The sequence below is a fragment of the Myxine glutinosa genome, chromosome 12 (genome assembly GCF_964187855.1).
Source record: "Myxine glutinosa chromosome 12, kmMyxGlut1.1, whole genome shotgun sequence".
Taxonomy (NCBI): domain Eukaryota; kingdom Metazoa; phylum Chordata; class Myxini; order Myxiniformes; family Myxinidae; genus Myxine; species Myxine glutinosa.
The window spans coordinates 62,450,470-62,474,679 of record NC_136272.1 but is presented as its reverse complement, the minus strand read 5'-3'; the positions used below and the strand labels follow the sequence as shown (position 1 = coordinate 62,474,679).

General features: G+C 39.1%; 1 long non-coding RNA gene across 1 annotated transcript in view; it reads left to right on the top strand.

Annotated features, from left to right (window-relative positions):
* LOC144888541 (uncharacterized) overlaps positions 1–24,162 on the top strand; it is a 30,050-nt gene extending 5,888 nt beyond the window's left edge. Inside the window, exons 2-4 of the long non-coding RNA XR_013621119.1 lie at positions 9,331–9,412; positions 22,098–22,153; positions 24,022–24,162. This is a non-coding gene — a long non-coding RNA (uncharacterized LOC144888541). The remainder of the gene's footprint in view (positions 1–9,330; positions 9,413–22,097; positions 22,154–24,021) is intronic.
* The last annotated feature ends 48 nt before the right edge of the window (positions 24,163–24,210 follow it).

Here is a 24,210-nt window from a genome sequence, read left to right as displayed (position 1 = left end):
CTGTGCACCTGTTGTGGGGCCTGTGTACCTGCTGTGGGGCCTGTGTACCTGCTGTCTACCTGCTGTGGACCTGTGGACCTACTGTGGGCCTGTAGGGAATATATGTTCAGTTTAGTAGGTCACAAAGATGTGACCTGCTGTGGGCCTGTGTACCTGCTGTGGGCCTGTGTAACTGCTGTGGGGCATGTGCACCTGCTGTGGGGCCTGTGTACCTGCTGTGGGCCTGTGGACCTGCTGTGGGCCTGTGGACCTGTGTACCTGCTGTGGACATATTTGGAATATATGTTCAGTTTAGTAGGTCACAAAGATGTGACCTGCTGTGGACCTGTGTACCTGCTGTGGTGCCTGTGTACCTGCTGTGGACCTGTAGGGAATATATGTTCAGTTTAGTGGGTCACAAAGATGTGACCTGCTGTGCACCTGCTGTGGGACCTGTGTACCTGCTGTGGGGCCTTGTGTACCTGCTGTGGGGCCTGTGCACCTGCTGTGGGGCCTGTGCACCTGCTGTGGGGCCTGTGCACCTGTTGTGGGGCCTGTGTACCTGCTGTGGGCCTGTGTATTTGCTGTGGCTGTGTTCCTGCTGTGGGGCCTGTGTACCTGCTGTGGGGCCTGTGTACCTGCTGTGGATCTCTCGAAGTGAAGGTTACATTTTAAACTTTTGTCAGATTTCATTAAGACAACGGAACACGCATTTAATTTATCCCCTTTACATTGTCTCCAATACCAATTTGTAATTTTATTTCCAAAACAACAATAAAAAGTCAATTATAAGTTTCAACTTCCCGGGTTCTAAGATTGAAGTTAGTGGAGAATGTGGAGGAGAAATAAATAAAGAGTTTGTGGTGGGAGATGCGGAATGATGTGACAAAACAAACCAAGAGGAGGCTGCGGAATGATGTGACAAAACAAACCAAGAGGAGGCTGCTGAATGATGTGACAAAACAAACCAAGAGGAGTCTGTGGAATGATGTGACAAAACAAACCGAGGAGGCTGCGGAATGATGTGACAAAACAAACCAAGAGGAGGCTGCGGAATGATGTGACAAAACAAACCAAGAGGAGTCTGCGGAATGATGTGACAAAACAAACCAAGAAGAGGTTGCGGAATGATGTGACAAAACAAACCAAGAGGAGGCTGCGGAATGATGTGACAAAACAAACCAAGAGGAGGGTGCGGAATGATGTGACAAAACAAACCGAGGAGGCTGCGGAATGATGTGACAAACAAACCAAGAGGAGGCTGCGGAATGATGTGACAAAACAAACCAAGAGGAGGCTGCGGAATGATGTGACAAAACAAACCAAGAGGAGGCTGCGGAATGATGTGACAAAACAAACCAAGAGGAGGCTGCGGAATGATGTGACAAAACAAACCAAGAGGAGGCTGCGGAATGATGTGACAAAACAAACCAAGAGGAAGCTGCGGAATGATGTGACAAAACAAACCAAGAGGAGGCTGCGGAATGATGTGACAAAACAAACCAAGAGGAGGCTGCGGAATGATGTGACAAAACAAACCAAGAGGAGGGTGCGGAATGATGTGACAAAACAAACCAAGAGGAGGCTGTGGAATGATGTGACAAAACAAACCAAGAGGAGGCTGCTGAATGATGTGACAAAACAAACCAAGAGGAGGCTGTGGAATGATGTGACAAAACAAACCGAGGAGGCTGCGGAATGATGTGACAAAACAAACCAAGAGGAGGCTGCTGAATGATGTGACAAAACAAACCAAGAGGAGGCTGCGGAATGATGTGACAAAACAAACCGAGGAGGATGCGGAATGATGTGACAAAACAAACCAAGAGGAGGCTGCGGAATGATGTGACAAAACAAACCAAGAGGAGTCTGCGGAATGATGTGACAAAACAAACCAAGAGGAGGCTGCGGAATGATGTGACAAAACAAACCAAGAGGAGTCTGCGGAATGATGTGACAAAACAAACCAAGAGGAGGCTGCGGAATGATGTGACAAAACAAACCAAGAGGAGGCTGCGGAATGATGTGACAAAACAAACCAAGAGGAGGCTGCGGAATGATGTGACAAAACAAACCAAGAGGAGGGTGCGGAATGATGTGACAAAACAAACCGAGGAGGCTGCGGAATGATGTGACAAAACAAACCAAGAGGAGGCTGCGGAATGATGTGACAAAACAAACCAAGAGGAGGCTGCGGAATGATGTGACAAAACAAACCAAGAGGAGGCTGCGGAATGATGTGACAAAACAAACCAAGAGGAGGCTGCGGAATGATGTGACAAAACAAACCAAGAGGAGGCTGCGGAATGATGTGACAAAACAAACCAAGAGGAGGCTGCGGAATGATGTGACAAAACAAACCAAGAGGAGGCTGTGGAATGATGTGACAAAACAAACCAAGAGGAGGCTGCGGAATGATGTGACAAAACAAACCAAGAGGAGGCTGCGGAATGATGTGACAAAACAAACCAAGAGGAGGCTGCGGAATGATGTGACAAAACAAACCAAGAGGAGGGTGCGGAATGATGTGACAAAACAAACCAAGAGGAGGCTGTGGAATGATGTGACAAAACAAACCAAGAGGAGGCTGCTGAATGATGTGACAAAACAAACCAAGAGGAGGCTGTGGAATGATGTGACAAAACAAACCAAGAGGAGGCTGCGGAATGATGTGACAAAACAAACCGAGGAGGCTGCGGAATGATGTGACAAAACAAACCAAGAGGAGGCTGCTGAATGATGTGACAAAACAAACCGAGGAGGCTGCGGAATGATGTGACAAAACAAACCAAGAGGAGGCTGCGGAATGATGTGACAAAACAAACCAAGAGGAGGCTGCTGAATGATGTGACAAAACAAACCAAGAGGAGTCTGTGGAATGATGTGACAAAACAAACCGAGGAGGCTGCGGAATGATGTGACAAAACAAACCAAGAGGAGGCTGCGGAATGATGTGACAAAACAAACCAAGAGGAGGCTGCGGAATGATGTGACAAAACAAACCAAGAGGAGGCTGCGGAATGATGTGACAAAACAAACCAAGAGGAGGCTGCGGAATGATGTGACAAAACAAACCAAGAGGAGGGTGCGGAATGATGTGACAAAACAAACTGAGGAGGCTGCGGAATGATGTGACAAAACAAACCAAGAGGAGGCTGCGGAATGATGTGACAAAACAAACCAAGAGGAGGCTGCGGAATGATCTGGTGTTTCCAGTTGTGATGTTTGGATGTGAGTCATGGACAGTGAAAAGGAAGGAAGAGGAAGAAGAAGAAAACATTTTGAAATGTGGTGTTGGAGAAGTATGTTATTTCAATCCCAAGAACTATAAGAAGAACAAACAAATCAGTGCTTACAGAAGTTAGACCACCATGTACATTAGAAGTGCTGATGTTAAAACAGAAACTCTTACTTTCTAGCAGAAAAACAAAACAGAAAACTTTTGTTGAAACAGAAAAAATGCGATTTGTGTTCTACAGCGTTCAAAATACCATACATTTCAATTAAAATAAAATAAAAGTTTTAAATCCTGTAGAAAAAAACAAACTATTTATTTGAGGTTTACCGTTGATGAACCCTCTTTTACACCACTTTATTACCTCCGCCACCGAAGGTGGATGTACCTTATGGTTTCACTGTTTGTTTGTCTGTGAACAGAATATCTCAAAAACCTCGAAGAATTATTTTCAGGATCAGCGAATTTTTTGTTCACCTGCGATTCTTCACTAAAAAGTTGTGGACAGATTACGACTAAACTTGGTGGACGAGGTGGTTAGATGACGATAACAAGGTGATTATTAGATTTTGATTCAGGTCTGAATCCAGATCCGGCCTATCAGTGGAATACAAAACATAAACTGTTTACCTGGTGGAGGTGTGCGCTCTACCGGGTATAGTTCTACTTTACCGCATTAAATTAGTTGTTCCTGCCTGTTGTTTGTGTCATTTATGTCGTCGCTAAAAACAGTAAGTTTCTCGTTTGGAATGATTTTCAATTTTGTTTAACAGAGTTAAACTATTATCTCATTCCTCTCTGTGCACGAACACTCGGGATGAGATTCCGTACAATTTGCCAAATTCAGAGCCAAAGTGCAGCTGGACTGCAGGTTCGTGTTCTGATTTTTGCTCTACAGTGTTCAAAATACACCATTCAATTGAGATTAAGGTCAGTGGTTCCTCGATTATAGACAGAGTGAACCAATTGCAAAAACCCACACGACGGGCGATCTTGCTCCGAGTGTGCAACATGTTCTTCTGGCACATCCCTTTATTGGGCGGTGTATAGGCAACAGACCGCTGCCTCGATCACTCCAGAAAATAAAAAATAACCCAGGTTATGTATATGAAGTAAAAACACGTACTGTTTATGTGCATATATTATACATCGTGTTTATATAGCTCGGATAAATCCCAATTGCAACCCATCGGCTTCCACTCAACTCCCATTCCGAAGAAAATGCCAAGATGGGAAAGAATAAATAATTAAAAACCTGATTGAATCAAATGAAACTTGCACAGGTCCAACCTGAGAGTGTCTTCATTAATCCCTGAAGGTTTCAGCTTCTTCGGGCAAATTATCTCAGAGTAGTAGATGGAACCTACATATAACACTCTCTCTGTCTCTGTCTCTGTCTCTATATATTGTTGCGGAACCCAACGTCGGCCTCGGATCCCCTTAGAGGGGGGATTAATCCACTCTTCTATAACTGACCGACGTGGTCCCTGGCGCTGTACAGCGACCTCCGGAAAGGCCGGTGGCACAGCCCCGTTCGTACCGCGGACAGATGTTAATTGCCGAGCGGTTTTAAGCAACCGCGGCACGAACTATTAACAATTACTAGACCCGATCCTGAAACGTTGGCCAAATCGTGCCATGGGTATTCAATGTGGAAACCTCAAAGACGAAGGATGTGAAGAAGAAGAAGACAAAAGGTAGGAAATACGACTATTATTTATTACTACAATTTACAACCAAAAGAAACCAAGGAAGAAGGAAGGATAATAAAATAATGTAGAAAGAGGGACGGACCAGAAGGACACAGTGCAATTTCTAGCTTAACTATACAAGCTTAACTTATTCCCAGGGACAAGACACACAGAACAAACTCACGTACACAAAGGGATGGAATGGCAGGAATGGTTTTGGGACGGCAGAGGAGGGTCCAGGCAGATGGTAGGCGTCGAGGTCCAGCTCCAAGCGCGCGCTCCGATCCACGCTTTGGGGTCGAGGTGAAAACCCGGCAAAAACAGCTCCGCGTCGGGCTGGCAGAGAGGAGCCGGCAGCTCCACGTATTCGGTTTCACACCGGCAGCTTGCTTTATCCGTCCTCCGCCTCCGAAGTTCGCTTTACACTCCACAGAATCTGCCTCTCGCCCACCGCACCTCCCTCAGAACTCTCTCTCTCTCTGCTCTGTCGTTTCTCCGTGCCGCCGTGGAGACGTCACGTGCTTTCCCAGGACTCATCTGAGGTGGGGGGCGTCCCGCTGCGGGTTATATCGGCCACACCCTCTAACCTTTTTGAACCTCCCCGATCGCTCTTCCTCCGCCCTCTCAAGCCAAACCCCTCGTGCTTGGTTGGTTGTAGGGGCTCTCCTGGCCCCACCCTCCGATGACGAGGTGGAGACACGCCTTTCTTTCCCCACTTGACCGCGTGCGTAATGGAGGTTTTGCGGCGAAAAACCACACAAACAAAGCAGCAGCGGAATTCAGAAAACTGCCCGATGTAGTTGGCATGACAAAAGGGGATTGTGCAGGGAATCTACCTTGTCTGAATTCGGTGCAATGGAGTGTTAATTAATGGAAGACACAGCCTTAATCTAATACACATAATAAGGAGATAACTACTGAACAGGGAGATCTATGATTACGCTACGTGATTGTATATGACCTAACTAAGGGACGCCCTTTTACCTTTACACACAACAAATGGAGGAAGGAGGGTGATATTTTACAATTACAATAAAAAAACAATTGTCACATCCATAACAATATATATATAATAGGGTGGGCTTCAAAAAAGCAAAATGCAGATTTTCTCCGGGACATGGTCTATTTTTGTTCCCTTTGGTGTCAAAGGAAAGCACACCAAATGTGAATGGAATCCAATAATATTTAGGGGTGCCACATCAGTGATGAATTTTCCCCCATGCAAAAATAGGAATTCCCATTTTTTGGGCTGTATATACACAAAATAAATACATAATTATATATATACATTAAATATAATATTAAAAATAAATATATAGTAAATATACATTAAATAATAAATATACATAAATACACATTATACATTATATATATACAATATATTATACATACAGTTTTGAGACTTCCTATGATCACTATCTAGGCAATTTTCATGCATGTTTTGTACAGGTTCCCGGGGTCAGGGGTACGCTTTTTTAGTCTGTAATATGTAGGCCTAACTTATTGACTGTGGCTCTTTTGTAGAGAGTGACCCTGTGGAGTAAGAATTAACAGGACTTTACCCACATTCTTGCTTATTTTGCAGATATGGCATGTGCTAGTACCAGTGTTTCATTGAAAACTCGGGCTCAGGATAATGTGTATCTCATTGGGTCCACTTCTGGAGATGCCATCAAAGGTGTCAAGCTCCCGACTGTGCATCAATCTCTTGTCCTGTTTTTCCATCACCTGAAGAAGGAGAATCGCACTGCCCGGGAGAGTGCAACCCTCACCATTGAAGAGGTTGTGAAGTTCTGGGAAAAAGCTCACCTACCTACAACGACGAAGCAGCACTGCATCCATCGTTTGGAGAGGCTATATGAAGAATGGAGGAGCCTCCAAAAAGGTGCAAAGCGGGGTGGTGCGACCCAAGAGAAAAAGGAAGCATCCTTCAAGGCCTCCTTGGAGAAGACGTTTGATCTTAGGCATGCAGATTCGGAGGCCATAATCACCAACCCCGAGGACAGGAAGTTTCTTCACGATCAATTCTCAGAGAGGAAGGCTTCAATGGGATCTGTAGACACTGTGTTGGAAGCAAAAACGTTCTTGTGTGTTTGAAAGATCAGCAGCCACGAGATGATTATCGTGAACTCCTAGAACTGACTGTCATCTACATGGGAGGAATCCCACCTCGTGGAATCCGGATCATGGCTCCAGGAGCAATGCACAGAGCCAGATGGATGGCAAAAGCACTATATTCACTACAGGTGTTCATGTTTCGGTCAGAGTTCCACTTGACACTTCGAGAGGCGAGAGAACTCCGAGCCTTCAACATTTTTGTCTGCCTTGTGTATGTACAGGCTTGGTTTCGGGCTCCACAAGCTATTGAGGCTCCCCTGAATGACATTAACCTCTTCAAGAAGTTGGAAAAGTTTGAACAAATCAATCAGAAGATGGCCCAGGCAGCCTTGAAGGCACTTGGCCGCCACACGTGGTACATGAGCCCAGTACTAGTGGCATTTGCATTCTTTGACACCAGAATTGACAAAGAAAGCAAGATCAATATGATTGAAGCATTGAAAAATGACGGTGAAAACCCCTCTCCAAAGAGACCAGCTATCAAACGAGGAACCTCCCTGTCAATCGCTGGCCTCATAACAAAACACACCAAGCATTTCTTCAGCATCCTAGGGACCCCAACTGATTGGATGGATAAGGATCCTGGTTCATGGGAGCAAGAAACCAGCTTTCAGGAAGCAAAGAAAGCCGCCAGTGGCTTAGTCGTGGTGAACGACAGGGCAGAAAGGGGTGTCGCATTGATACAAGACTACAATAAGCTCCTTACAAAGGATGAAGAGCAAAAGCAAGCTCTGCTCCAAGTTGTTGCTGCTCACAGGAAGATGTACCCCGATGCCAAGAAGGCAACAGTGGTGAAACAGGCCCAGAAATAGGAGTTACATTTCTCATTATATTTGGGTTTTTTTATATTATGTGATATGGTGTCTCTTCATTTTATGAACTGAACATTTGGATTGTTATCATTGAATTTGAGTTTTCATAGCAATATAGTGCTATTTGTGCAGCTATTGTAACTTGTGTTTGCTAGAATACAAAGAAAGTGAGTGGAGGGTGGATTTTCATGAAACAAACTTCTGGTTTTGCTTTCGATCCATATATAGAAAAGTTTTGTAGACACCTTTAGTTTGAAGGCTGATGTGGCACCCCTAAATAAAATCAGATTGCTTTCATATTTGGTGTCTTTTCATTTTGGAACAAAAGGAACAACATAAAGCCATGTCCCAGTAAATATTTAAAAAAAATTATTTTGAGCACCACCCTAATATATATATATGTATGTATGTATATATATATATATATATATATATATATATATATATATATATATATATATACAGTATATATATATATATATATATATATATATATATATATATATGTATATATATATATATATATATATATATATACATATATATATATATATACATATATATATATATATATATATATATATATATATACATATATATATATATATATATACATATATATATATATATACATATATATATATATATATATATATATATATATACATATATATATATATATATATATATATATATACATATATATATATATATATATATATATATATATATATATATATATACATATATATATATATATATATATATATATATATATATATACATATATATATATATATATATATATATATATACATATATATATATATATATATATATATATATATATATATATATATATATATATATATGACGGCACATAGTGATATATGACGGCACATATATATATATATATATATATATATATATATATATATATATATGACGGTATATATATATATATATATATATATATATATATATATATATATATATATATATATATATATATATATATATACATATATACATACATACATATAGATTATAGGGATTAGGGATATGTCTCTCCTCTCTGGGTCTGTGCACATCTTTAAAGCTACTAACTCCATCCTCGGGGTACCGATACAACTTTATGTGGGAAGTAACATGGCCCATGTGGTCACGGCATCTGAGGCCAAAAAGACCAATATAGCAAATTTTGGCAAACAGGACGACCAATTGGTCTCATATTGAAAAAGTCCGATTTTTTATTGAAACACAATTAACTTTTTTTAAGTCCATGAATTATTTAAATTGAAAGATTAACTTAAACTTTTCCCATCACACGGGGACGGATACTTTTGGTAGTTGTATATATATCTGCACATGGTGATTTGTTTGGCTTTGTTGTTTGGTTTAAGCTTTGTTTAGCATTATTATTTTATTTTTAATTACATTTAAAACGTTGATTAATTTCGGGAATTCCTTCATCAATTGCTTTTCCGAAACGAAGGTGCCTTTCTGTTGGACGGATGCTGCATCACGGAGCATCCACGGTATCGGATCCTCGTCGCCGCGCGTGCTCCACACTCCAGGTAACGGGAAATCCCTGACGTCCGTCCGGTTCATTTTCTCGGTTCGGCGTGTCCAGGTTTATCAGGGCAGCGTATCCGTGCAGGTATATCGTGTTACCGGGTACGAGCGCTCCGTGCCAGAGGTCCTTGGGCACTAAGAGCGTTTTATTGATGTTGTGGAACCTTGAATGAGCAGGACGCGCGTCTGGAGGATCCTCGCTCCGCTCGTTTCCTGCCGGGGTGAGAGGGTCGCCGAGTCCGCGTGTAAACACCACGCTTTTTATAGTCCCTGCGGGGACCCTGCGCGCCTCGGATAACGGTCTCCGCGCTCCCCCCGCGCCTCCCCTCGCTAAATTTAGCTCCGACTGACTAAAAATAGCTTCGCTCTGGGTTGTGGGGGACGGGCTGGAGGTGTGTGTCGGGGGGCCGATGGTGAGGTGGACTGACAGGGTAAGAACGGAGGAACAAGGGTTAACCGGCCGTGAGAGGGCATCTGGCGCTTCTTACACACCTGACGACCATATGGAGGGAAGCGGCCCGTCCCAAAACTCCCTCCGATCCCATGGAGACCGTGACGACCAAGTGGTCTAATGCGTAAAGTACATGTGGTGGAGAGCGAGGCCAAAGGTCGTCATCTTGACTATGTCGTCATCATGAACCTGGATCGGACATAAACGACTCCAATAAACGATTATATATAAATAATACGCTTGTCTGAATATTTTCTCCACGTGGAAACGATTCACGAGAAGAAGAAACTCTGGAATGTTCGAGACGATTCGATTCGGTGGATTTGAAAGAGGATCGATACCTTGAGCGCGAAGATGTTTCATCCATTGATTCACCTAAAGCTTATATCGAGGTGACTCAAATATATCAACGTTGAACTGTGGGACATGAAAGCACCATATATATGGTTTATACAGGACTCGCATGCTCAAAACGGTTATAAACCTCCCATCTGAGCACTTGGTGCACGATCATTGATCACTGGTAAAACCCCATATATAGTATTTTAATTTGTCCTTGTAATTCATGTATTATATAACGACAGGGTTCATGGAAAACATTACCCCCGTGCAGTCTTGAGGAAAAACGACTCTTCATTTGCGTTTCCGAGCACGATCTATATTTACTAGGAGCCGCCATTTTGTTTGAATCTCGATATTCCACAAGGCCGAGAGCGCGAGCGGCACATTTGATTGGTCGAGATGACGTAAAATGGCGTCATATTTTGGCCCAGAAGGTTACTACAAAACTGGAGGTTTTTGAAAGTACCAAAAAGGTTATTTGTGTTCTAGTGTTTAAGTATATAATTTAAAAAAATTTTTTAAGGTTGAAGAAAAAAAAACCCCGGAAGTTTATCACCGTTTACATAGCGTCTTTTACACCACCTTATTGAACACGTTACATTAGTTATGCCTGCCTGTTGATTGTGTCCATTATGACTTCCTTAAAAACAGTAAGTTTCCTATTTGGAATGATTTTTCAATTTTTTTTATTGCCAGTCAGGCAGACAGGAAAGAAATTATGTTACTCAGTGCATGCGCGATCGGGACGAGACGGTGCATTTTGCCAGATTCAGGGATAAGTACTGCTGGCTAAGCTGTAGCCACGGTACGCGTTCTGATTCATGTTACAATTCGTGCTCTCTTGTGTTCAAAATATGAAAATCAGATGAAATGAAGTCCGTAATTCCTCCATTAATAGACCGACAGCTGTACTGACTGACAGACAAACGGACAGAGTGAACCAATTGCTGTATCATGTATCATGTATGGTCCCTGCTTGTTGCTTCGTGCACGTCGTAATCTTCTTACTATACGTAATTCAACAAATGTCTGTCCGTCTGTTCCCAGGTACCGCAAAAACGGCTGAACCGACCGCAACGAAATTTTGGGTGGGTAATCCTGGAACCCCCTGGAGTAAAATGGCTGTATTGTTTTTCCAATTTTCAATTTTTCCAATTTTCCAGTTTTTCCAAACACGATGGAATAATATTTACCGACTAGCCGAAACCCGTGGAACATCCACGGAAGGGAGGATGTGGTGTATGGATAGAGTGTACCATTATGGATGGCATAGGGGATTTGCTTGTCTGAGTAAGAGTTAGGAAGAAAGATGAGAATGAAGAGTGCGTATATGAACAACGTATTTATTGCAATCTACTTAAATGACAACGCTACGATATACTTTTGAAAAATGAATGGATTCGTAATAGGAATCGGCATAGCACCACTCTGGGATTGTCCACTCAGTGGACGGCTTGCTGTCGCCTTCGACTGTCCAATCAGCGGACGGCTTGCTTCGCCTTCGCCCAGCAGACGCCAATACGATAGCGTCGTAAGATGGCGTCGTATTGGCAGTTAATCGGATGCTTTTGGGCCCCACAGTCGGCTAATTCAGATTTTTCGAGTATGTCTGTACGTGATAAACAAAGAGCGCGGTTCGTAGATCGTAAATCTATTAGTGCCGTGGGCATCGGGTCACTGGGTGCGGCGTAAAAGGGATAACAAAGTCGAGTCCTTACGCTATTATTATATAGATATGAACAGTGATGTGGCTTTTATTGAAATTCATCAAATACTGTTTTGATTTTGATGATTTGCGTGTGATATGATTTAACAGATGTTTATATAAATAGTTTAAAATAAAAAACCCTTCAATTTCTGATATTTTGCCTTTTCATTTGGGCCTCCCAATTGAAGCCCCGCCTGTAGGGCAGGTACATTTGTTAGTATTAATAATGTTACAAGCTCGTCCATGATGAGCTGGCATGGTGGAGCTTGAGGTGCTGTACTCTCCTTTGTGCTCTCCAGCTTGGGTTGGAATCTCGACCCAGTTATAAACTGTCACTCCATGTCCATGGTGTTTCACTTTGCAGGGCATCAAGATCTATGGCGTCCATCGGATATACATCACGCCAGATGATTCGTCTGCAAGCGATGGTCGTTCATGGACGTTAAACATCCCACAGAGTAGAGATGTTCTTGCTGGTACCCTGAACAAATGGCAGATTGCTCCTGCCCAAGTCACCTCCAGTCAAACATCAGGCCTAGCCAGTCGGTTCATGAAAGACCTGGGTCAAAAACGTTCCTTGGCCGACCCCACTGTAAGGAGGGAATAATTTGGGCCTTTACATTGTAAAGAAGAATATGATTAGGCTTTCTGAAAAACTGCTTTATATTCTGATTGTTGCAAAATTTCCCCATGCAATGTGAAAAAATCTGACAATCGGGAACCTTAAAATAAAAGTCCCAATCTTGTTACCACGTGCTCCCCTGTACCTGACACTCGGGAGATTCCATTTCTCCAAATGCTCAGGAAACTGTAGATCCTGAGTTCCAGGTACTTGCTCTGCATTTTGGACTTTTCTGTAGAACAAGAGGAGACATCACATCAGGATTCCAATCCAACTAGTGCTAGAGTATTTTGTCAGGACCCCAACAAGGACATCCCATAAGGATTAAAAAAAATCAACGAGAGCATCCCCAAGGGATTCAAAAATCAAGGAGGGCATCCCCAAGGGATTCAAAAATCAACGAGAGCATCCCCAAGGGATTCAAAAATCAAGGAGGGCATGCCATAAGAATCCCAACCCGACGAGAGCATCCCACAAGGATCCCAAACCAACGAGAAAATGTGGCAAGGATCCCAATCCAACGAGAGCATCCTATAAGTATCCCAACCTAACGAGAGCATCCCATCAGGATCCCAACCCAACGAGACCATCCCATCAGGATCCCAACCCAACGCGAGCATCCCATTAGGATCCCCCAACCAACGAGAGCATCCCATGAGGATATATAGGCTTTGAAGGATCGAGTTTGCTAAGGTTGTTGGAAATCATTCGAAGGAGTAACTTCAAAACGGGATTCAAAGGTTCATTGGAAGTCAAAATCAGCAATGGAGTGACGTGACGTCATCATCCCCGCTGTAAAATAATTAATTATCGATCTGTGTCTGCAGTTTTTATATTAATTTCACAAGAAGCCTGAGGTCAAAGTACAGAGGGGGGGGGGGGGGAATGGAGCAAAATGATACCTTTAACAGGTTGATTTATAAAAGTTTTACATTTAATCACTGAAAGTGAAATAAATAATTAATATGAATGGCTCGTGTAACAAACTGGACCTGATTCTCGTTACTAGGTTCTAAATAGTTACAATATTTTGTTTTTCCAAAAAATATGAAGATAATTAAAACATTTGCAACTAGAACGGCGCTCATTAGAGAGTATACCTCCACCAGGTGAACAGTTTACGTTTTGTATCCTTGAGTAGACAAGAAAATCACAATAGTGGACATATGAAGTGCTAAAAATAGGGTGCTGACTTCAAGTCATGATGCAAAACCTTTGGCATAAAAGTTCCTTCGTGCCCGAGGAACAAAATTATCCGAAGACACAAGTTGTATCTTAAAATTCAAGATGACCGCTGTCAGCCATCTTGGAAAACATGACCGACCCATAGCCCAGGAAGCATTTGTCATAGAAACTATTATGATACATGTTTCCCAGATAATTTGAGGTCACCAAACTCATTTCTCAGTCAGGCAGTTCACCTAATTCCTTAAGTTCCTGGATATTGTCCACAACTTCTTTATAAGTGGCTGAAAGTCTTCCAGGGTTGTTTCTCAATTTCACAGCTGATGAGGGATCCATAGTTGGTTTATTTCTTTCGTCTGATTGACATATGTAACATAAGCTCCAGTCACGAGTGTCCATGCCAGAGCAGGCCTGGTTTTACAGTTGCCGGTATTCATTTTGGATTAGTCACTTTGAATCTGAAACATAGAAACGTATTTAATGGGTCATTTGCAGCAAAAATCAGCATGATAAAGCCTAATTTGAATGATAAAGACTAATTTGAATGAGAAAGTCTAATTTGAATGATAAAGACTAATTTGAATGATAAAGCCTAATTTGAATGATAAAGACTAATTTGAATGAGAAAGTCTAATTTGAATGAGAAAGTCTAATTTGAATGAGAAAGACTAATTTGAATGATGAAGCCTAATTTGAATGAGAAAGTCTAATTTGAATGAGAAAGTCTAATTTGAATGAGAAAGTCTAATTTGAATGAGAAAGCCCAATTTGAATGAGAAAGTCTAATTTGAATGAGAAAGACTAATTTGAATGATAAAGTCTAATTTGAATGAGAAAGTCTAATTTGAATGAGAAAGCCCAATTTGAATGAGAAAGTCTAATTTGAATGAGAAAGTCTAATTTGAATGAGAAAGTCTAATTTGAATGAGAAAGTCTAATTTGAATGATAAAGTCTAATTTGAATGAGAAAGCCTAATTCGAATGAGAAAGTCTAATTTGAATGAGAAAGAGTCTAATTTGAATGTGAAAGTCTAATTTGAATGAGAAAGTCTAATTTGAATGAGAAAGAGTCTAATTTGAATGAGAAAGCCTAATTTAAATGTGAAAGTCTAATTTGAATGAGAAAGTCTAATTCGAATGAGAAAGCCTAATTTGAATGAGAAAGTCTAATTTGAATGAGAAAGTCTAATTTGAATGAGAAAGCCTAATTTAAATGTGAAAGTCTAATTTGAATGAGAAAGTCTAATTTGAATGAGAAAGTCTAATTTGAATGATAAAGCCTAATTTAAATGTGAAAGTCTAATTTGAATGAGAAAGTCTAATTTGAATGAGAAAGTCTAATTTGAATGAGAAAGTCTAATTTGAATGAGAAAGTCTAATTTGAATGAGAAAGTCTAATTTGAATGAGAAAGCCTAATTTAAATGTGAAAGTCTAATTTAAATGTGAAAGTCTAATTTGAATGAGAAAGTCTAATTTGAATGAGAAAGTCTAATTTGAATGAGAAAGTCTAATTTGAATGAGAAAGTCTAATTTGAATGAGAAAGCCTAATTTAAATGTGAAAGTCTAATTTGAATGAGAAAGTCTAATTTGAATGAGAAAGTCTAATTTGAATGAGAAAGCCTAATTTAAATGTGAAAGTCTAATTTAAATGTGAAAGTCGAATTTGAATGAGAAAGTCTAATTTGAATGAGAAAGTCTAATTTGAATGAGAAAGTCTAATTTGAATGAGAAAGTCTAATTTGAATGAGAAAGCCTAATTTAAATGTGAAAGTCTAATTTAAATGTGAAAGTCTAATTTGAATGAGAAAGTCGAATTTGAATGAGAAAGTCTAATTTGAATGAGAAAGTCTAATTTGAATGAGAAAGTCTAATTTGAATGAGAAAGCCTAATTTAAATGTGAAAGTCTAATTTAAATGTGAAAGTCTAATTTGAATGAGAAAGTCTAATTTGAATGAGAAAGTCTAATTTGAATGAGAAAGTCTAATTTGAATGAGAAAGTCTAATTTGAATGAGAAAGCCTAATTTAAATGTGAAAGTCTAATTTGAATGAGAAAGTCTAATTTGAATGAGAAAGTCTAATTTGAATGAGAAAGCCTAATTTGAATAAGAAAGCCTAATTTGAATGAGAAAGCCTAATTTGAATGAGAAAGCCTAATTTGAATAAGAAAGCCTAATTTGAATGAGAAAGCCTAATTTGAATGAGAAAGTCTAATTTAAATGTGAAAGTCTAATTTGAATGAGAAAGTCTAATTTGAATGAGAAAGTCTAATTTGAATGAGAAAGTCTAATTTGAATGAGAAAGTCTAATTTGAATGAGAAAGTCTAATTTGAATGAGAAAGCCTAATTTAAATGTGAAAGTCTAATTTGAATGAGAAAGTCTAATTTGAATGAGAAAGTCTAATTTGAATGAGAAAGCCTAATTTGAATGAGAAAGCCCAATTTGAATGAGAAAGCCTAATTTGAATGAGAAAGCCCAATTTGAATGAGAAAGTCTAATTTGAATGAGAAAGCCCAATTTGAATGAGAAAGCCTAATTTGAATGAGAAAGCCCAATTTGAATGAGAAAGCCCAATTTGAATGAGAAAGCCCAATTTGAATGAGAAAGTCTAATTTGAATGAGAAAGCCTAATTTGAATGAGAAAGTCTAATTTGAATGAGAAAGCCTAATTTAAATGTGAAAGTCTAATTTGAATGAGAAAGTCTAATTTGAATGAGAAAGACTAATTTAAATGTGAAAGTCTAATTTGAATGAGAAAGCCTAATTTGAATGAGAAAGAGTCTAATTTGAATGTGAAAGTCAAATTTGAATGAGAAAGTCTAATTTAAATGTGAAAGTCTAATTTAAATGTGAAAGTCTAATTTGAATGAGAAAGCCTAATTTAAATGTGAAAGTCAAATTTGAATGAGAAAGCCTAATTTAAATGTGAAAGTCTAATTTGAATGAGAAAGCCTAATTTGAATGAGAAAGTCTAATTTGAATGAGAAAGAGTCTCATTTGAATGAGAAAGTCTAATTTGAATGAGAAATAGTCTAATTTGAATGAGAAAGTCAAATTTGAATGAGAAAGTCTAATTTAAATGTGAAAGTCTAATTTGAATGAGAAAGTCTAATTCGAATGAGAAAGAGTCTAATTTGAATGAGAAAGTCTAATTTGAATGAGAAAGTCTAATTTGAATGAGAAAGTCTAATTTAAATGTGAAAGTCTAATTTGAATGAGAAAGCCTAATTTAAATGTGAAAGTCTAATTTGAATGAGAAAGTCTAATTTGAATGAGAAAGCCCAATTTGAATGAGAAAGAGTCTAATTTGAATGAGAAAGTCTAATTTAAATGTGAAAGTCTAATTTGAATGAGAAAGCCTAATTTAAATGTGAAAGTCTAATTTGAATGAGAAAGCCCAATTTGAATGAGAAAGAGTCTAATTTGAATGTGAAAGTCAAATTTGAATGAGAAAGTCTAATTTAAATGTGAAAGTCTAATTTGAATGAGAAAGTCTAATTCGAATGAGAAAGAGTCTAATTTGAATGAGAAAGTCTAATTTGAATGAGAAAGTCTAATTTGAATGAGAAAGTCTAATTCGAATGAGAAAGAGTCTCATTTGAATGAGAAAGTCTAATTTGAATGAGAAATAGTCTAATTTGAATGAGAAAGTCAAATTTGAATGAGAAAGTCTAATTTAAATGTGAAAGTCTAATTTGAATGAGAAAGTCTAATTCGAATGAGAAAGAGTCTAATTTGAATGAGAAAGTCTAATTTGAATGAGAAATAGTCTAATTTGAATGAGAAAGTCTAATTTGAATGAGAAAGTCTAATTTGAATGAGAAAGAGACTAATTTGAATGAGAAAATCTAATTTGAATGAGAAAGTCTAATTTGAATGAGAAAGAGTCTAATTTGAATGAGAAAGTCTAATTCGAATGAGAAAGAGTCTAATTTGAATGAGAAAGTCTAATTTGAATGAGAAAGTCTAATTCGAATGAGAAAGAGTCTCATTTGAATGAGAAAGTCTAATTTGAATGAGAAATAGTCTAATTTGAATGAGAAAGTCAAATTTGAATGAGAAAGTCTAATTTAAATGTGAAAGTCTAATTTGAATGAGAAAGTCTAATTCGAATGAGAAAGAGTCTAATTTGAATGAGAAAGTCTAATTTGAATGAGAAATAGTCTAATTTGAATGAGAAAGTCTAATTTGAATGAGAAAGTCTAATTTGAATGAGAAAGAGACTAATTTGAATGAGAAAATCTAATTTGAATGAGAAAGTCTAATTTGAATGAGAAAGAGTCTAATTTGAATGAGAAAGTCTAATTCGAATGAGAAAGAGTCTAATTTGAATGAGAAAGTCTAATTCGAATGAGAAAGAGTCTAATTTGAATGAGAAAGTCTAATTTGAATGAGAAAGTCTAATTCGAATGAGAAAGAGTCTAATTCGAATGAGAAAGAGTCTAATTTGAATGAGAAAGTCTAATTTGAATGAGAAAGTCTAATTCGAATGAGAAAGAGTCTAATTTGAATGAGAAAGTCTAATTCGAATGAGAAAGAGTCTAATTTGAATGAGAAAGTCTAATTCGAATGAGAAAGAGTCTAATTTGAATGAGAAAGAGTCTAATTCGAATGAGAAAGAGTCTAATTTGAATGAGAAAGTCTAATTTGAATGAGAAAGTCTAATTCGAATGAGAAAGAGTCTAATTTGAATGAGAAAGTCTAATTCGAATGAGAAAGAGTCTAATTTGAATGAGAAAGTCTAATTCGAATGAGAAAGAGTCTAATTTGAATGAGAAAGTCTAATTCGAATGAGAAAGAGTCTAATTTGAATGAGAAAGTCTAATTCGAATGAGAAAGAGTCTAATTTGAATGAGAAAGAGTCTAATTCGAATGAGAAAGAGTCTAATTTGAATGAGAAAGTCTAATTTGAATGAGAAAGTCTAATTCGAATGAGAAAGAGTCTAATTTGAATGAGAAAGTCTAATTCGAATGAGAAAGAGTCTAATTTGAATGAGAAAGAGTCTAATTCGAATGAGAAAGAGTCTAATTTGAATGAGAAAGTCTAATTTGAATGAGAAAGTCTAATTCGAATGAGAAAGAGTCTAATTTGAATGAGAAAGTCTAATTCGAATGAGAAAGAGTCTAATTTGAATGAGAAAGTCTAATTCGAATGAGAAAGAGTCTAATTTGAATGAGAAAGTCTAATTCGAATGAGAAAGAGTCTAATTCGAATGAGAAAGAGTCTAATTTGAATGAGAAAGTCTTTATTCGAATGATAAAGTCTAATTTCCATTCTCATAAATAAAATGTTATCAAAATACCCCGAAAGCATGTTGTCATTAATTTAATTAAAATGTCGAATTTATGTTTCATTTACCTGACTTTACCTTTCAATGTATCCACAATGCAGAAGTGATGCCAGAAATGATTTCGGTAACCTCAAATTAGCTGGGAAACATGTATCATAATAGTTTCCTTGACAAATGCTTCCTGGGCTATGGGTCAGCCATGTTTTCCAAGATGGCCGATGGCAGCCATCTTGGATTTTAAGATACAACTTGTGTCTTTGGATAATTTTGTTCCTGTGGCCCTAAGGAAGTTTTATGTCAAAGGGGACCATTGCATCATGACTTTAAGTCAAAAAGCACTTGGCATGTCCACTACAATACAGAATCGCATTGAATCAAAATCATCCGTCCACAACTTTTTGAGATGTCCTGCTATGTATTGTTGTTGGCCCGATCTCCCAATGGTGAAGAATCACTTAAAAATTATACGAGCCGGATCCGGATCTTCACCAAAGTTAAATCGATTTGTCCTTGTCACACACCCAACCTGTCCAACAAGTTTCGTCCAAATCATCCATAACTTTTTGAAGGGAGGCGCAAAGCACCCATCCCTTTAAAAGAGATCGTTTCTCTGTATGCAACTTTGACATGGAGACTGAAAATACGTTTCTCGGCTTTTACCGGTATGTTGTATCCGCATATATGCACATTTTATACCCCTTTTAAAATCCTTTTTTTTATTCTAGCATGCTGGCTCAATGGCCTTTATGAACCGAAAGCACACCGAAAAAGAACAATTTATGACGCAATAGTCGTGACGTGTACGTTTCAATATGACACGTTTTCTTCTCCATTTAACTTGAACCTGCCGTTTGAGGAAAAAATGAGCCATCCTATAAATACAGTCGTGGCCAAAAATATTTGGCACCCTTACACTTTTTTCAAATAACTCACAATTTTCTCTAAAAAAAAAGTTGAAATTGACAAAAGTATTTTGTCTCCACAATTCTTTATTTCCCTGTTAATATTACAGAACCTTTGTTTTTGATTCAGAACTTAAAATATCCTTTTAAATCAGAAAATAAAACGAAATGGCATTGACAAAAATATTGGCACCACAGACTTAATATTTGGTAGCACAGACTTTGGACAAAATAACTGCAGTCAAGCGCTTCCTATAGCCATGAATGAGCTTCCTACACCTCGCTACTGGCAGTTTGTCCCACTCTTCTTGTGCAAACTGCTCCAGTTCTCCCAGATTTGAAGGGTGCCTTCTCCCAATTCCTGGGTGCTTTTTGAAGTGTGTTTGGGGTCATTGTCCTGCTGCAAGACCCATGACCTTCCACGGAGACCCAGCTTTCTGACACTGGGTTGAACATTGCGCTCCAACATGCCTTGGTAATCTCCTGATTTCATGATGCCATGAACACATTCAAGGCACCCAGTTCCAGAGGCAGCTCAGAAACACTTGGACTGTTCTGAAGTGGCCAGCAATGAGTCCAGATCTAAATCCCATTGAACACCTGTGGGGAGATCTGAAAACAGCAGTTGGGAGGAGGCACCCTTCAAATGTGGAAGAGCTGGAGCAGTTTGCACAAGAACAGTGGGCCAAACTCCCAGTAGCGAAGTGTAGGAAGCTCATTCATGGCTTTCGGAAGCACGTGACTGCAGTTATTTTGTCCAAAGTCTGTGCTACCAAATATTAAGTCTGTGGTGCCAATATTTTTGTCAATGCCATTTCGTTTTATTTTCTGATTTAAAAGAATTTTTTAAGTTCTGAATCAAAAATAAAGGTTCTGTAATATTAACAGGGAAATAAAGAATTGTGGAGACCAAATACTTTTGTCAATTTCAACTTATTATTATAGAAAATTGTGAGTTATTTGAAAAAAGTGTGAGGGTGCCAATATTTTTGGCCACGACTGTGTGTATATATATATTACACACACACACACACACTTTGGCACACGCACAATCTATTTATTTGTCTAAATGGTAAGTGCTGGGATCTTCTAACATTTTCAAACCGAACTGATTGGAATTTTAAAAGGTTAAGAAGTATCGCTCAATAAAAGAGGCCAGGACAGCCGGCTTAATGTTCGTACTGAATGACGACCGAGTCGGCGGGGTCACGGTGATCGACAGATTGAGATCGACACCGTCACGACAGCAGCGATCAGCCTGTCTCGCCCTGCGGGCGCCAAAGTATCCGTGACATCTTATATCTCAAGCAGATAATGGGACATATATTATCTTCAATTTCATCAATTGTTCAAGAACCATTAATAAGTCTATTTGTTTGGATTCACCACGACTCCTCCCCCCCCCCCCCCCCCCAAAAAGGCGCGCTTTTATAAACGAGTGTTTAAATTTTATGAATTACACGAGTTGATGAAGCCATTAGGGCCGGTTTGGGGTTATGGGAAGTTTTATAGGGCAACGAATGTTATTATTTTGTAGGATTTAATAGAGAGAAAAGGAAAGGTGTTTTTAAATGATCTTCATCCGAAGTAGGTATGAGCGGTTTCAGCGGGTCCTGCGATGTGCGTGTCCAACGAGGGGCGTGAGCGCAGACCTGATGGAGGGGTGGAAGGTAGGGGGTCCAGGAACAAGGGGGGGGGGTGATCAGGACGGACTGAGAGAGGGGTCTGTGCGCTTGACTCCCCCCTCGGCGGGGTCTATAAAAGCTCTAGGTGAATAATGGTTCCTGCAGACCCTGCGGACCAAACCTGGGCGCGGTAAGTCCGGATCGATCGCTCTTCCATTGTTATTGACTCCATAGACCTTGTTACGGGATTCCGGAAAAAGTTTTCATTCACTTTCATCGGAACTTCCTTAAACGAACTCCCAGAATACTCTCATCGTCGGCATTTCCCAGAGATCTTGGCCATACATGTTGTTCTTTGCTGCACCAGTTCTTAAACATTTTAATGTTTTACATTTGCTGCATTTACTCCAATATTTATGAACTTTGTGAATCCCTTAAAATTAACGAACTTGTTAATGAGGATAAGCAACGTATTCCTTTTGATGATCTTGTGCATTGTTCCAGGATATTGATACTGAAATCCCGTTCGAACTTTACAATACTCGTTTTGTTTTCACAGGAAATGACGTCAAAATCGTGGACGTCATACCCACAAAAAACGCGCAAGCCCTTCAGGTGAGCGACGCATGTCCTACATATGCTGGAGGTGGTTGAGTTTCTCAGCAGCCACTGGAATCGAACCCAAACCAGCACAACACCACCAATCCGCTCGGGGACACGTGTTGCTGTGAAGATGACGAAATGATGTCGCTCTCTGTATATATTTACAAAACATAAAGCTTTGTTATATTATATTGTATAATAGAATATCCATTTATAGGTCTTCATCCTTCAATCTGCTTCAACCATATATATATACACATATACATATTGTTTGTTTGTAAACAAAGATAATTTCAAACCATAATCTACATATATATATATATATATATATATATATATATATATATATATATATATATATATATATATATATATATATATATATATATATATATATATATATATATATACATACATATTGTTTGTTTGTTTGTTTGTTTGTTTACAAAGATAATTTCAAACCATCATCTCCATATATATATACATATTGTTTGTTTGTTTGTTTACAAAGATAATTTCAAACCATCATCTACATATATATATTGTTTGTTTGTAAACAAAGATAATTTGAAAGCATCATCTTTTAGTAATCAGCAATGTCCTCTTTTTATATGAAGCCCGTGCACCTGAAACTTTTCTCAATGGCTTCCTAAACAAGTACAAAAAGTTTTAATTAAAACAAAAGCCGCGTCGATGTTACACAATGCCTAGATGCAGCTGTGCCTATAACGTCGATGTTATAGGCACAGGACATTCCTATTGATTCGATTACTTGATGTTATTTTTGTGCAAAGTGAAAATATATCTCGGCAATTTCCCGTGTGTGGCGACGAATTTTTAATATATCTCGGCATTTTCCGTCTGTTATTTCAGGCGGTGTATGACTGACCATGCCGCGATTTAAAATATATATATCTCGGCAATTTCCCGTGTGTGGCGACACGTTAACGAAGCTATGCTCCTCTCTCCACATTATTGTGACGACGTATAAATTAAATATTTCATCGTGACGATTGTCATCAAATGGACGAATTTTTAATATATCTCGGCATTTTCCCGTCTCTTATTTCGGGCGGTGTATGACTGAGCATGCCGCGATTAAAAAAAAAAATACCTCAATGGACTTGAAGTTACAGGCCATTGACAATTCATTTCGTTCTATAAAGGGCAACTTTCATCGGATTTTCTTCCCGTTTTTTTTCAACCGTCTAAAACTATGTTAGCGACTGTGAAAAATGAAATGATATATCGAATTTGATTTGAAATAAAACTGTGTGAGAGAGCAAGACACCACGGGCCTACAAAACAGGCCTCAAAGCTATGCGAGTTAATAAAATGGTGGATATTTGTTTATGTGAAGGCTCTCCCAGAATGGGTGGAGCTATGGTTCCCAGAATGGGTGGAGCTTTGAGGTTTTGTCTTCTCTGCAAGAACAACAAGAACAAGAAGAAGAAGAAGAAGAACAACAACAACAACGCAGAGGGCACTCTATGAGCAGCGTCTGCGACGCAGCTAAAAACAAGCCTTTGGGAAGAACCACCTGTCGATGCTGTTTGTAACGTCCTGTAGACGCCCACGTGGTCATCTTAACGTAAATGAATATGCCGAGTCGCTTCCATATATGTAGGAAATCATGTATGCATACTCGCCACATGTAACATGGGTCATGGATGTAACGCTAAGACTCTGTGATTACGACCAGAACTCAAGGACGAGTGTTGCTCTTTGAGCGGATTTATCATGGGATCAAACGGTCAGGTGCACACCTGAACTGGTCCATGAGCTCTCGGCAAAGACTTGTGCGTGTACTTAGTTGCTCCACACTTTGTCTCATTTGTCACTCAATATTACTATAATTGCTTGAATTCCATGTGTGACAGGCCCACCAAAGGGGCATCCAAGGCGAGGAGAGACCAGATGAATGAGGAGATCAGGCAGCTGTGCCAGCTACTTCCTCTACCTGCAGCAGTGAGAGCTCGTCTCTCGTATCTACACGTCATGGCACTGACATGTGTCTTTGCACGCCGGACACGCTGCCTACCTGGCTGGCAGAAATCAGGTATTGGTTA